We start from the raw sequence: 16455 nt of genomic DNA on the forward strand, positions 1-16455 counted from the left end.
ATTCAAAAGATTCACTCCACTGACACAGGACTGCATTCTCTTTAGACAACATCTCTCCACTAGCAACCTTTACGTTTAAATCCATTAGCACATTGCACTTTCTCCCCGCATTCACTTTCCTGAAGCACAAAAATCTTTTTCTCCACACGCAGTTCTCGCCCACATTTTCACCCGAAAAATGCCATCAACGTTCTTTCTCTTTCTACCTTAGCAAATGAAAATAAGTAAGAAGAAAGACGAATAAAGAGGAAGGAGTAATGGAATCCAATGATAGCGGATGAAAAAAAAAAAAATTCTTAGCAATCTTAGCGGATAAAAAAAAAAAAAAAAGATTTTCTTAGCAATCTTTTTTTTTTGCCCTGAGAAAACGAACCCTTACCCTGGCGACAACGATAAAAAAAATTAGAGTTTCCAGACAACGGTACGCTTTCAGTGGGGTCTCATTAACGATTTGTACATGATTACGCGGGACCACTCGAGAGTCCTAATGAATTACGAGTCGGGAGTTCTTTAGAAAGCTCGCCACCAGATTTCCGGGTAATGGATAAGAAAGAAAGAAAATGTATACTTTGCCAATTAATCGTTGGCCGAAAATTTCGAGTTTCCTTCGAGATTCTTACGTTGCAAAAATGCTTGGCGCTTTTTTTTTTTTTGTACAGTCTTCGGGATAATTCAGCTACTCATAACTAGCATTCATTTTAATAGGGTAAATAACCTTGGAGGAAACTCCAAAATATTGGAAGGAAATTCTAAAATGAGAGTAAAATAAGGTTTGAGAAATGAAATGAATCTTTGAAGAGGTTACATATAAAGCCAGAACAATTTATTAACCAATTCTTAGGCCTTGAAGTTTGGGAGTGTCTTTCTCTAAAGTTAGAAGATTATGAAATGTCTGAAAATAACGATTTACCTAAAAGAAGTAGCTGGAAGTATATCTGATTATTAATCATTTGAAGGAACATTAATATGGATAAAGATTCTCGCCCTATGGAGAGAATGATCACTAACAGTTAGAAAAAGTCTATACAATTTTGAGGTGTTTGGAGGAAAGAGGTGAGCAAGATCTAAGAAGCACTAGGTAGGTGGACGGAAGGATACTAATATCCAGGAAAGTACAAAGTGTTTGTAAGAGATAGAGGTGAGTGGCGCAGTGTGTTCTGGCGAAGGAAGGGCTGTTTTAACATGCTAGGCACAAAAACAGTTCGACATTGCGAAGATTTCTGCACATGAGATTCATCCTGGATTCAGCAGTAAAATGATGAATTTGTCAGTAACTAATCCCTGGGTTTTGCTCTGTAGTCACTCCTGTTATGGGAAAACGAGTAACCTTTGAGACAGTATTTATACAGATCTTATTTTTCGCTATAAACACATTACCCCTGGGAGGATGTAAAGCCAGAGGGAGTTACCTTTCTGATTTTCATAAAGTCCTTTGAGGTGAGGCCTACTGACGTTTCTGGGTCTTATATTCCGACGTTGTCTGTCTTTTTTTTTTTGCTACCCATCCAATGTAGCTTAACTCACCTGGCTATGTATGGCACACGAACTTATTTAAATACATTAACTTTACGGTACTTAATATGAATCTATGACCTTATTATTCACCCTAAAACAAAGTTAAAAAAGGCAAATTTTATATTTATTTCAAGATCACTGTCTTTTAAGTAGAATATATAAAATGCTGTAGGAAGTTGTGATAAAATGTACCACAAGAATTATCAATTTTCACTTTCGTTCGTAATGTTTTAAATTGACAAACTGATACATCAAGCCTTAATGCCAATTAAGAGTGTGTCACATTGTCAATAATAATAATAATAATAATAATAATAATAATAATAATAATAATAATAATAATAATAATAATAATAATAATAATAATCACATCATCGTCATCATCATCATAATAATAATAATAATAATAATAATAATAATAATAATAATAATAATAATAATAATAATAATAATAATAAATTATTTCCTTTACCGAATCTCTGCCACAAAAAAGTACCAATTTTGTTTTCCCATAAATAACCACGAATTATCCTAAATCTTTGTCCAATAATGACAAAAAACCTTTATTGCCAGAGTTTGAATAAAATTCTATGGGGGAAAACAATCAGTATTTCAAAACGGGGAAAAAAAGTGTAAAAAATTTTTAAGAGTTGGATTAATTGAAGCCATAAATCTCTAATACGCGTCAGAGCTGAAAGCGATACATCTCTCTCTCTCACTCTCTCTCTCTCTCTCTCTGTACTAAAAATATTAATTTCACATCTCTGAAAACTTCCCTTTAGGGTTCAGATAATTTTAATTATGATCTCTCTCTCTCTCTCTCTCTCTCTCTCTCTCTCTCTCTCTCTCTCTCTCTCTCTCTCCGTACTAAAAATACTAATTTCAGGTTTTCAAAACTTCCGATTATGGTTCAGAAAACAGCAATTATGATTTCTCTCTCTCTCTCTCTCTCTACTAGTAATATTAATTTCAGTTTCTCAAAACTTCTGTTTATGGTTCAGAAAATTGTAATTAAGAGCTCTCTCTCTCTCTCTCTCTCTCTCTCTCTCTCTCTCTCTCTCTCTCTCTCTGTACTAAAAATATTAATTTCAGTTCTCAAAACTTCCCTTTATGGTTCAGATAATTTTAATTATGATCTCTCTCTCTCTCTCTCTCTCTCTCTCTCTCTCTCTCTCTCTCTCTCTCTCTCTCTCTACTAAAAATACTAATTTCAGTTTTTCAAAACTTCCGATTATGGTTCAGAAAACGGTAATTATGATTTCTCTCTCTCTCTCTCTCTCTCTCTCTCTCTCTCTCTCTACGTACTAAAAATACTAGTTTCAGTTTTTCAACTTCCGATATGGTTCAGAAAACAGTAATTATGATCTCTCTCTCTCTCTCTCTCTCTCTCTCTCTCTCTCTCTCTCTCTCTCTCTCTCTACACACACACACACACACACACACACACACACACATATATATATATATATATATATATATATATATATATATATATATATATATATAATGTACTAATAATATAAATTTCAATTTCTCAAAACTTCTTTTCATGGTTTTCTCTCTCTCTCTCTCTCTCTCTCTCTCTCTCTCTCTCTCTCTCTCTCTCTCTCTCTCTCTCTCTCTCTCTCTCTCTGCACTAAAAATATTAATTCTAATGTCCCAAAACTTCTCTTCATGGTTCAGAACTCTTGTAATTATGATCCGTATTTGATTAAAACGAAAAGGTTGCCCAAATAAAAAAAAATCATACAATTTCTTTCCGATTTGTTAAAAGAGGAGTTTTTATTTAAACTTTTATTACAAATAGATATTATTTACTCTTCTTTTTTTTTAAACTTCTAGAATTTGTCACCCATATTTTTAAATGATCACTCATGATTTACTTTTGCTTCATACAATTTTCATAAAGTAATGTTTTGTAATGAATGAAAAACTGATGTTTAAAGTGATTTAATTTTTTTTATTAGAATTTTTATTGTCAGTATCATAATGGTTAGGGATCTGGGAAACTGGTAATCAGATAAAACAATAAAATTTTTATTCAAAGATTTCTCGTTTAAATAGTTTTATAAAACAAAACGTGATGTCAAACATTGAGAAAACAAAACGAAAAAAAAAAATGCGCCAAAGTTTCTTCGGCGCAATCGAGTTTTCTGTACAACGTATAATGGTGTATGAAACTCTCGGCAGCTCTCAGTTGCACCCCAGATGTGGTCAAGTGAAGGTTCGTCGGCGACGCCTCCGGAATGCGCTAACAGAATCTTAACCTTAAATAAAATAACAACTAATGGGGTTAGAGGGCTGCAATTTGGTATGTTTGATGACAGGAGGGTGGATGATCAACATATCAATTTGCAGCCCTCTAGCCTCAGTAGTTTTGAAAATCTGAGGGCGGACAGAAAAAGTGCAGACGGACAGACAAAGCCATCTCAATAGTTTTCTTTTACAGAAAACTAAAAAGACTGTAAATTACACATTATAAAGAAATACAGCTTCCTTCCCTACCCCCAAATTTATATCTGATGCACATTTAAGAAAATGGGGTTATATACACGTACCGCTTTTTTTATTTGAATTTTATCCCTTAACGACCATGGGGAGAGAGAGAGAGAGAGAGAGAGAGAGAGAGAGAGAGAGAGAGAGAGAGAGAGAGAGAGAGAGAGAGAGAGAGAGCTATTATGGTACACACCGATTTTGAGGTAATTTATTGGTCTGTACATCACGCAGAATTTACTGTCGAAAAGAGAGAGAGAGAGAGAGAGAGAGAGAGAGAGAGAGAGAGAGAGAGAGAGAGAGAGAGAGAGAGAGAGTTGTACTGCACATCACCTATCTTTATACATAGTTGATGTATTAAGTTACATCGAATAAATTTATAGTTTCGTTTACATTTATTTAATTTTTTTCCTCTACAAATGATGATATTGCTTTCTACTATAATAATAATGTAGTAAGTTAATATATTGTATTCATTAAAAAAATATAAATGCCCAAGAATTTATAGATACTACGATTTGACACAATATTTACAAAAGGTGGAACAGAATTCTTGAACTCCTAAAATAATATTCTTGAACTCCTAAAATAATATTCATGTTTCACGCAAAAGTAATAAATTTAAGTTCATTTTAAAATCAATATAAAGAAATAACCACGAGCTTTCTCTTCAATGTTGTGTCAAGAATGTCGCAGCTGCAATGACCGAAAACCAGAACGTAAAGTAATACTTTAGTGAGGTTTTATAGTGGCGTATTAAATTCCAGTAAAAAGAATATCAATCTAAAAACATAACTTCATAAAGCTTACAGCCTAAACGGACAACGTGCATCGTATTTTATTGTGATTGCCAGTTACAGATGTTTCCATAACAATTCAGGTACAATGCGCCATAAGTCGTGTCACACTGTAAAGAAGCGAAAAATAAAAGCAGACGATTAAAAATTACGCCATAAACAAAACTGGTTTCAAGGAATGTTAGTGCTAGCAGTCTGGTTTACCTGCCAAAAGGGGATATACTTTACTTTTCAAATCAAGACTGACTAATACTGCCCTAAAATGGAAGACTGCAGTATCTGCAAAAATACAAAACTGAGAAAAATGGTAGATACTGCAGTTTTCCCTTGCCTTAATACTGATTTCGCAGATACTGCAAATAGGACGCACTAAATAAAGCACTGAAGAATCATTCTGAAACTGCAGTAACTTGTGTATTAGTGTTTCACTAGCCCAATAGGTGGCATATCTCAATTTCGAAAATTTTGCAGTTACTGCAGTTTTCCATTTTAGGGCAGAATAGTATTAATACTTTCGTTGGTATAAAATTATCATGCAATTTCAATAAGCCTGAATGGAATAGCACTATACCACTGGGCAGTAATTTTCATACAAACAGATTGCTGAAATGCAAAAGAATGCAGAAAACGAAACAATTTTCAGGTCATAACACTTCAACCCTAAAAATAATGTAAACGAGATATTAATTTTACTACTAAGAACTCAACAAAAAAGAAATCCTTAATAGTCTATCAGAAATTCATATAAATAGAAATATAATTATTAGTTGAAATAATTTGCCATAATTCGGTCTTTCCATTTATATATATATATATATATATATATATATATATATATATATATATATATATATATATATATATATATATATATAATATATATATATATATATATATATATATATATATATATATATATATATATATATATATATATATATATATATATACATATATACCCTTTTAAACCATTAAGCAACCATGCATTTTTAAAACATCCCCAGAACTCAAAAATCCATACCCATCAAATTCGTACTGTTTAAATAAACCTGACAAAAAGATTCACAGGCCCAGAGCAGCCCAGCTAACCAGCGCATCAGATAAATTAATAAGACCAACAACAACAAAAAAAAAAAACCAGTCCCAGAAAATTTGGGTGAAAATCCGCAACTTTTCGGGCAAGAAAAAAAAAACACACGCAATTACGACCTGACTTCAATATGAGGCTATTATGCTCTAAAGTGGCATCCTCCACCTGTTAATGAATGGCAAGCAATTTCTCTGATGCGCGATATCTCTCTCTCTCTCTCTCTCTCTCTCTCTCTCTCTCTCTCTCTCGTTTGCCCTCTGCTGCACGTGCGTTTGTCTTAATTTGTAATGCCAGGTATATGATTAAGAAAACATAGCGCTCTTTTGTAGGCAATAAAAAAAAAAAAAAAACAAACAAACAAATTCAGAAGTGACAAAAATGAGAAAACAAACTTTTTCTCATTAAATGAAAGAAAACGGTGCAATTTTATTTAAACATTGTCTTTTTTTAAATTATTTGAACATAAGCGATGGACTAAAAAGGAAAAAAAGGACGCAAAAAAAATATTTAAATAAAAAAATCCACGACGAATGAAGGCAATCAAGACCGAGCATATAAAAAAAACTGAAAATTCAAAACAAAACAAAACACGCAAGTTCTTCAACCCGTATCTACTCCCTTGGGGAAACACTAAAGACAAAGGAGAAGATGCAGTTCATGAATGGACACCTGGATGACGCAAGGGTTGATCGTAGTACCTCAGGAAACGATTTATGCATTCGTAAATCAAACGGGCTTTGTATTGTCCAACCTGTTGCGATGTTTGGGGCAATGAATGGACGTAGATTCTTTGCACTGGGGGAAAGAATTTAATATTTGTGAATTATTCTTGGTCATTTCTTGTTAACATTTAGATGCAAGCTCTTTGCCACCACAAATACACACACACACACACACACACACACACACACACAGAGAGAGAGAGAGAGAGAGAGAGAGAGAGAGAGAGAGAGAGAGAGAGAGAGAGAGAGAGAGAGAGAGTGTAAACATTCAAGATACAAACGCTTTGTCATTACTTTATAACGCTCTCATAGCATAATATAATAATACAAACACACGTACAAGAGAATTAAACAAGAGAGAGAGAGAGAGAGAGAGAGAGAGAGAGAGAGAGAGAGAGAGAGAGAGAGAGTGTTTTGTTACTCTGGCTGTTTTTGTGTTTTTGAATTTACTCATTCCTCTGTCAGTTCTACGTTCACATATATGCACATCAAATTGCTTAGTATTCCAGGTTTTTCATTCTCATCATAATTCAACAATTCATAACTAATACTGGTGGCTATTCAAATCGCAAATAAGTTTTCTAAATAGAATTTCCCAAAAATTATTGTATATGTGTTTGTGAGTGTGTATGTCTTTGTATTTATAATGTGAATACAAAGACATCACACCCACAAACACACATACTAAAGTTTCGTATTTTTGTTCCTACTTTAGGGTAAATTGATTTAGAAAACTTACGCAGACTTCTTAGTGTGCTCACTGGTATCTTCAAAGACAGGTAAGAGATATAAATGTATCTACCATCAGTACGATTTCAAATGACCTTTAAAGTTCATTTCAAATTAGAAAACCACCCACTGGTAAATGTCATTTGCAAATACCTATTTTACAAAAAAAAAAAAAAAAACACGGAAGTGCTTTGTTAACTAACAAAATACGTTCAACATCTCTTATTCACAACTTGATATCATTTTCGAGAGAGAAAAACGGGGAGGCGGCCTTTGAATTATGAATGAATCACAAAATGTCATGAGAACAATACCCTGGGGAGTCACGGGCCTGACATTTCAAAATATCTAGAATCAAAGTCTCTCTATTTTTACGAGAGAAAATCTATTTTGAATTTCCTTAGTTTCGTCTAATTTGTGACAATGTTTTATGAGATAAATCTTAAAACTTGAATTCCCTTATCTTCACCTAATTTGTGTCATCGAATGGACTGGGAATTAAAATCATTAAAAAATACTCACAGTAGCATGAGTCTTAAAATGGAGAAGCAAATCCACAGTTATGTATATGCACATATATTTAAAGATAAATCAGTATAGATAGCTTTCGGGAACTTGTTCGGTTTCTCTTTTCAATCTGCTTTGAAAAGGGGAACCGAACAAGTTCCCGAAAGCTATCTATATTGATTTATCTTTAAATACATGTACATATACATAACTGTGGATTTGCTTCGCCATTAAAATCATTATTTTACGAGACAAATTTTAAAACTTGAATTTCCTTATCTTTGTCTAATTTGTAACACCGAATGGACTGGGAATTAAAGTCAATATCTTACGAGACAAAATTGAAAACTTGAATTTCCTTATTTTCGCCTAATTTGTGACAATGTTTTATGATATAAATCTTAAAACTTGAATTTCCTCACCTTCACCTATTTTGTGTCATCGAATGGACTGGGAATTAAAATCGTTATTTTACGAGACAAATTTTAAAACTTGAATTTCCTTATCTTCGTCTAATTTGTGACACCGAATGGACTGGGAATTAAAGTCAATATATTACGAGATAAAATTGAAAACTTGAATTTCCTCATTTTCGTCTAATTTATGACAAAGAATGGGCTGGGAATGCAAGTAAATATTATACCGTGAACTGTGTACCATTTAACGTATCTCGTTACCAAAAGGGATTTACTTTTACAAAGAACCATTAATATTAATCACTTGACGTCAGAGCTTCTTCAAGATTTCGTCGAAGACTGCGTCAGCTTCTGTTCCACTGAGCCCAAGGGAGAACTTCCTCATTTTCAAGAGCCCATGTAACTCCAAACTACATCTTGAAGAATCACTCTCTCAAGCATGAATTACGCTATAGTATATTATCACCACGTCAATAACTTAAAGCTGCACTATATGAAGCATAGATTACACTATACTGCACTATCCATCACTAAAATACCTTGGTTTCTGTTCCATTGAGCCCAAGGGAGAATTTCCCCACTCCAGAGAGTCCAGATGACATACTATATCAAACATAGATTACACTATACTGCACTATACATTACTATAGTACCTTGGCTTCTGTTCCATTGAGCCAAATGGAGAATTTCCCCTCTCTCAAGATCCCAGATAACACCGTCATACTAATTCTTCCCAAATTTACTCTGCGTGAAATGGAAAATCCGTTTCCCGCTCCATAAGACTTTGCGCTTAAAGAAGAATATATGAACAGTACACAATTTTCTCCAGGGACTTACCTTAGCGAAATTATGCGTGCGGACCCCGGAGATATTTTCCGTTAAATGCTTTTCTGTCGCAGAAACTTCTCGCCTGTGAAAAGTAGGAACAAATCTGGTTATTTAAATGAACGAGCAATTTTCTTTAGATTTATAATAATATGATGTATTTGTATCGTTATTACATTTAATTAATGGAACGGGGTAATTCAAATTGATAAAAGTTAATAAAGTAACCTTTTATTTGTGAGATGACAATGAAATGAATTTGAAAATAGGGATAATGTTCTATATATCAAGAGAGCTTATGTATATCTGTATTTTGATGAGCCTTTAAAAATAAATTAGAATTACACACACACACACACACACACACACACACACACACACACACACACACACATATATATATATATATATATATATATATATATATATATATATATTGTATGTGTGTGTGTTATCAGAGGTTTTTCTTAATTTCTTCTTTCCTTTTTTTTTTTTGATTGAAGTAATTTTTCCCTGTAAATAATTATACTGTATCTTGGAGGATACTGGGAAGACATATCCATTTTTAATAAGTATAATTTTAGCATTTTGTTATTATTATTATTATTATTATTATTATTATTATTATTATTATTATTATTATTATTATTATTATTATTATTATTATTTATATCCGGGTGACGAGAAAACACACACACACACACACACACACACACACACACACACACACACATATATATATATATATATATATATATATATATATATATATATATATATATATATATATATATATGTGTGTGTGTGTAAAAAGTATGAATACATTTATACTTGTGCTATCTCGTCACCTGGGAGCCAAAGAAGAAGAAGAAGAAGAAGAATAATAATAATAATAATAATAATAATAATAATAATAATAATAATAATAATAATAATAATAATAACAAAATGCAAAAATTATAGTTATAAAAAAAGGTATATTTCTTCCCAGCATCTTCCAAAATACAGTATAATTATTTACTGGGAAAATTTACTTATCGTAAAAGGAAACTAAAAAAAAAGTGGAAAAAAGAAATTAAGAAAAACCTCGGATGATTTAAAACTCAGCCCAAAATAGCTTCTCAGGTAATTCTCATAATATGGAAATTCAGCGGAAGCCTTGCTGCCGCAAATAACGATTAAGTGAATTTTATGATTTGGAACAAGGCAGAAGCGCACCTGAACGAGGTGGGATTTTTTAAAAGAAAATTTAAATTTTTAATGATTTTTACCAAAAAGGTTTTTTATAAAAAAAAAAAATTTTTTTTAGGTTTTTCAAAAAATTTCCTTTTCAAGGATTTCAAAAAAGTTAAGGATTTTTACGAAAATACTTTTCTACGAAACACTTAAGGACTTTACGAAAAATTTCCTTTTTACGGATTTTGAAAACAAATTGAGGATTTTTACGAAAGAAAATTGTTTAACGATTTTTATGAAAAAATTTTAGCGAAAACATTTAAGGATTTTATGAAAAATTACTTTTTTCGGATTTTGAAAAAATAAGGATTTTTACGGAAGAAAATTGTTTAAGGATTTTAACGAAAAGTATTCTTTTAAAGGAGAGTTTGACGAAAAAGAATTTTGAGGGTTTTTACGAAAATTTTCTATTTTTTTAAGGATTTGTAAGAAAATTTCCCTTTCTAAGGATTTTTTTGACTAGAATTCTGCTTTATAAAGATATTTCATGAAAATTTATATTTTTAAGGATATTGAAGAAAATTTTACTTTTGAGAAGTTTTGACGAAAATTTTCCCTTTTAAGGACTTTTAACGAAAATTTTCCTTTTTAATGATTTTTTAACGAAAAATTTCCTTTTCAATCACTTCTTAAAAAGAGAAAATTGTCCCATTACATATTAGCAGACAACAGTACTTTTTCCATTTTCCTCATCAACTTAGAGACAATTTAATACATAATATTAAAAGGTTTTAAACTGAAAACATCAGAGAATTCAGAACTTCTCGAAATTACCTGTAAAAGCATCATTGTCATGTTTTCATGATATAGGTTCCCGTGGAAAATTTTCCATAAAAAAACACCGCAAAAGATTAAAACGAGACATCCTAATGTATTGTACGACATCCTAATGTATTGTACACACAAAAAACATACAACATTACGCATTAAAATTTATAAATGCCACGAAAAAAAACTCCAGAAATATCAGTTTCCTCGATCAAATTCTCCCCCACAAGACTTTTCATCACTCACTGAATGGAAGCGTCTTTGAAATGACATGAGCTCTTCTATGAAAACGAGTTCAGAATTGGTGAAGATGGGGAGTTGGGATGAATTTTAATCAATCTTATTCGACATAAGAAGCAATTTCAATGAAAAAGGAAATTTTCAGCATATTTCATTCTTACTGCAGTGAAAGCTAGAAGTTTCTACTGCTGATTTACACGCAAAATTTATGAAGTACAAACACAGGAATTTTTATTTCTGTAAACCGAACTTGGTTCTGTTGGTTTACACACAAAAACAAAATACATTACAGACAAATACCTACATATTTCTATGTATAACCAGGAGTGAATGATACAAGTTGAATTTAGAAATACAAAACTAAATTGCAGTTACCTGGGCAAATCTGTGGTGATATGAAAATCTAAACAAATGACATTTCGATTATCAGAAAAGAAATGTCCTGCAGATGAATCCATCTAACTTGATTGGTTACTGATATACAATTTACAGCTATATGACATAAGTCTATACATACAAGAAATGGAAAATAAAGTTCTTGGTACATAAGCCAGGTGCCACTCCCAGCTTAGAGTCCCCTTTACAAGTATTCCTTTGGACACTGCTCTCGCTGGCTATCTCTAAAATTATCCCTGTTTCCTTAACCCACAATATCTTCGTTTTAATAAAATCTCTGAAATTTAATGATATTCGTAGGACATAATGACCGCGATCTTATTACTGAATCACTTATTATTACTGTGCTCTGTTCTCACACACAAAGAAGCCTATTTAGTAGCATGATTAAACATTGAAACAATTACCCCTGAGTTTCCTTAACCTAAAATATCTTCATTTTAATAAAAAAATATTGAAATTTAATGATATTTGCACAATGACCTTGATCTTATTACTGAATCACTTACTACTACTATGCTCTATTCTCACACACAGAGGAACCCTATTCTGTAGCTAAACACTGAAACAATCACCCCTGAGCTTCTTTAACCCAAAATATCTTAATTTGATAAAAATTCTTGAAATTTTTATGGTATTCGTAGGACATAATGACCTTGATCTTATTAATGAATCAATTATTACTGCTGTGCTTTATTTTTGCGCACAAAAGAACCATATTCTGTTGCATGATTAGATATTGAAACAATTACCCCTAAGTTTCCTTAACCCAAAATATCTTTATTTTAATAAAAAAAATTCTTGAAATTTAATGATATTCGTAGGACATAATGACCTTGATCTTATTCATGAATCACTTATTACTGCTGTGCTTTATTTTCACACATAAAACAACCCTATTCTGTAGCACGATTAAGCATTGAAAAAATTACCCCCAAAATACCTTATTTGGATCAAAATTCTTGATCCAAAGCACTGCTGTGCTTTATTTTCACACACAAAACAACCCTATTCTGTAGTAGGATGAAACACCGAAACGGACAAGGGGAAAACCGAGCGACAGCAGTTCAGACAGCGATGAGAAACGTCACGGAAAAAAATGTCGCTTCATTACGTTAATCAAAGGCGACAACTTTGCTCAGTGTCCCAATTTTCTGTTTTCTGTTGACTTTTTTTTTGGGGGGGGGGGCAGGGGGAAGGGGGTGGTAGACATATTTCTGGAAGGGGAGTGGATGGAGTGATTCGTCCAAGAAATTCCTGAACGAGACGGGATAATCTAATGGAGTCAACATTCGATTCGGGTCTTAGTTAATTTGAGTGAATGATCTGATATAAAAAAAAATTATGACAAACTGGTGTTTGAATTACTATTTATGGATTCCGTAAGTTTCCGTTTGGAAAAATACGTTATTCGAGGTCGCGAAAGCTTGCCAATTCTGCGACAGAGGTGAAAAAAAAATATTGCATAAACAGTAAAGCATTGGATGGATTTTCATGAGAATTAATTCCAACTTTCTTTGACTGAATATATTTACATCGGTTTAATGGGCTTGCCTTATTCAACACAAGTATATGTCATAATAACGATTATTACAGAAATCAAAATGAATATCGTTCTTGTCTAAAAGAATTACACACACACACACACACACACACAGATACACACACACGTGCACACACACATATATACTGTATATACATATGTGTGTGTGTATGTATATATATATATATATATATATATATATATATATATATATATATATATATATATATATATATTATATATAGGCCTATATATATATATCACATTCAAAAGAATGTTTCTAAATGTATACATACGTGCATGAATACACCATATAAATATATATACACGTATAACGAAAACAGCCTCTATACAGTCATCTCCTACTAACCTTTTCTACCAAGCCTCCCCTCCCCTCCCCACAATAAAGAACAGGAAACAGGGAACATATGACCACCCATTTACACGGAATCTTCCTCCCTTCTCTTTTCTCCGCCTCGCCCTCCCACCTTTGGATAAAGGGGCACATCCCGGCCTGTCCTAAAAGGCGAGTGTTATTCCGCTGCTTCATTTCCCCTTTTCTGATTTGAATAATAAACTAGTAGAAAATGCGCCTAAGTTTCTTCGGCGCAATCCAGTTTTCTGTACATCGCATAATCACGGCCACCGAAAACAGATCTATCTTTCGGTGGTCTCGGTATAATGTTGTATGAGCCGCAGCCCATGAAACTTTAACCACGCCTGGTGGTGGCCTGGCCTACACCGTTGCCAGACGCACGATTATGGCTAACTTTAACCTTAAATAAAATAAAAACTACTGGGGCTACAGGGCTGCAATTTGGTATGTTTGATGATTGGAGGGTGGATGATCAACGTACCAATTTGCAGCCCTCTAGCGCCAGTAGTTTTTAAGATCTGAGGGAGGACAGAAAAAGTGCGGACAAAAAAAAGTGCAGACGGACAGACAAAGCCGGCACAATAGTTTTCTTTTCAGAAAACTAAAATTTAAGATTATTTATTCACAGCGGACTGCAAGATTCGGGACTGGTCTCCCATCCTCGAAGCCTCTGGTAATTCTTCCTGCTTCTGGTGGCTATGTGAACTTATTATTTGTGTTTGTGGGTGATATATATAATTATCTCATCAAGAAAGTATCTCACTTACTTGCCAACTGGACTCTAAAATCATTTCTAGTTTGATGGTGGCGTTGATAAACTCTGACTTGGTAAGTTTAGCTAACAAGATTTTGTGCTTGTGCATTAAATGTGAGATTAACTTGGAAATAAAGTCTCTTATATATTTGCAAACTGGACCCAAAACATCACTTCTCGTTTGATGGTGGCATTGAGAACTTTAACTTGCTTAAGGTTAAGGAAAAAGAAATTTGAAGGCCTAAGTGCAGAGTGTATTGACCCTGGGTCCTACCATCCTCCTCCCTTTCCCAATTTTATTTCAAATATGCCGGATTATACGAATAACATCCGAATTATGAGCATTATAAAGATTCACCTCTGAGGTACGGTATATAAAGATGAAGACATTTTAATGAATTTTTCCAGTTTGATGACGGTAGATATAACTAGCAGGTAGTCACTGTCTATATGGTTTTAAGAACTTTCATTTTTTTTCCATAACCTTAATGACCTTTCGTTCATTCTCTTCGACAACAAAATAGTCTAGGAACTTGGTGCAACATTTTATTGTCATGTTTCTTAAGAAATCTCAATTGATGGTATCGAAAATGAAACCTGAATCATGTCTACCATATTGGGATTAAATGCTTAAATTCTAGAGAAGAAGACAGGGCAGAACCATTTCCTGAAATCGAGGTGAAACTAGGAACTGAGGACTACCCAGGAACTGGCACAAGGGGGATGGGGGGGGGACCATTCCAGCAAACAAGGAATATTCCCAGAAACTGTGACTGGAACCGAAGGCACTTGAAATTCAGATGATCTCTAATGAACGCCACTTGGGCTGCTTGCACCCTTAAACCCCGATGACATGTTTTCATTACGGTTGTCCAATGGAGCCATGAAAGCAATGTAGGAGGCATAATTAGACAATTGCGTTTCCAGGGGGAGACCGGCTGGAAATGGCAGGTCTGGTAGTAACAATATACGATGGGTGTTTGGGTTGATTTCGATGGTTAGGCTAATTCATTTCGAGGATTTCTGATGCTTGTACTCAATTTGCACTGTAGGAAACTATAGCAAAAATGCCGTGTTCCTTTTATGCGTTTACCACGTAGTTATAAAGAATGGTAGTGACAATATAACGTGCCTGAGTAGATTTTGATGGTTAGGCTAATTCAACTCGAGGATTTCTGCCGACTGTGTTCCATGTTGCACCGTAGGACACTGTAGCAAAAATGTAATTTTTTTTATAGGTTTGCCACATTGATACAAAGAAAGGTAGTGGCAATATAACGTGACTGAGTTAATTTCGTTGGTTAGGCTGATAAAATTAAAAGATTATTGATGATCGTGCTCAAATTTGCACTGTAGGACATGGTGACAAAAGTACCATGTTTCTTTGATAGGCTTACCACGTACATATAAACATAAGAATGCACATATTTCATTCTACCATAACAGTATATGCTAAATCCTCAATTTACAGACAGAAGCAATTAAGGAAAATTCAGAAATACTAAATATAAAAAAATATGCAACTAAATCAATGAGCGCTCTTTACTACAAACGAAGAATTCCCTGGCAGTAACATCGTGTTGACACTGGTTACTGAAAGTAAGGCAAGTCCACAGAAATTTTAGTTGAGAAAATTGATCCCACTGAATCACTATTTACACTCACTCATCAGGAAAGCATCTTGCTTTGATGACGAGAAAAAGTCCGAAGACATCTCAGCTTCCCTGGAGACCTCCGAATTGGGCCAGGGAAGTAATTACTTTGTAGGAATTCTGAAGGATATGAAAAAGTTCCTAACTTACACAAAATAAAATCCTAATAAAAACTTTGATTTTCAAGTAATTGGAACCTTATTAAACCATTAATTCTCAGTAGTGTTTATTTTGATTCTGGTGAGGATTGCTGCGATGATATCACAAACACACACACACACATAAACACGCATACATACATACACACATATACAGATATAGATATAGATATACATAATATATATATATATATATATATATATATATATATATATATATATATATATATATATATAT

The 16455-nt window shown here is 33.2% G+C and overlaps 1 long non-coding RNA gene across 1 annotated transcript in view; it reads right to left on the reverse strand.

Moving 5' to 3' along the window:
- Positions 1–16455, reverse strand: part of LOC136850393 (uncharacterized) — a 153096-nt gene that overhangs the window by 10582 nt on the left and 126059 nt on the right. The window contains exon 4 of the long non-coding RNA XR_010856618.1: positions 9107–9179. This is a non-coding gene — a long non-coding RNA (uncharacterized lncRNA). The remainder of the gene's footprint in view (positions 1–9106; positions 9180–16455) is intronic.

Source organism: Macrobrachium rosenbergii, chromosome 22 (genome assembly GCF_040412425.1).
Source record: "Macrobrachium rosenbergii isolate ZJJX-2024 chromosome 22, ASM4041242v1, whole genome shotgun sequence".
Lineage (NCBI taxonomy): Eukaryota > Metazoa > Arthropoda > Malacostraca > Decapoda > Palaemonidae > Macrobrachium > Macrobrachium rosenbergii.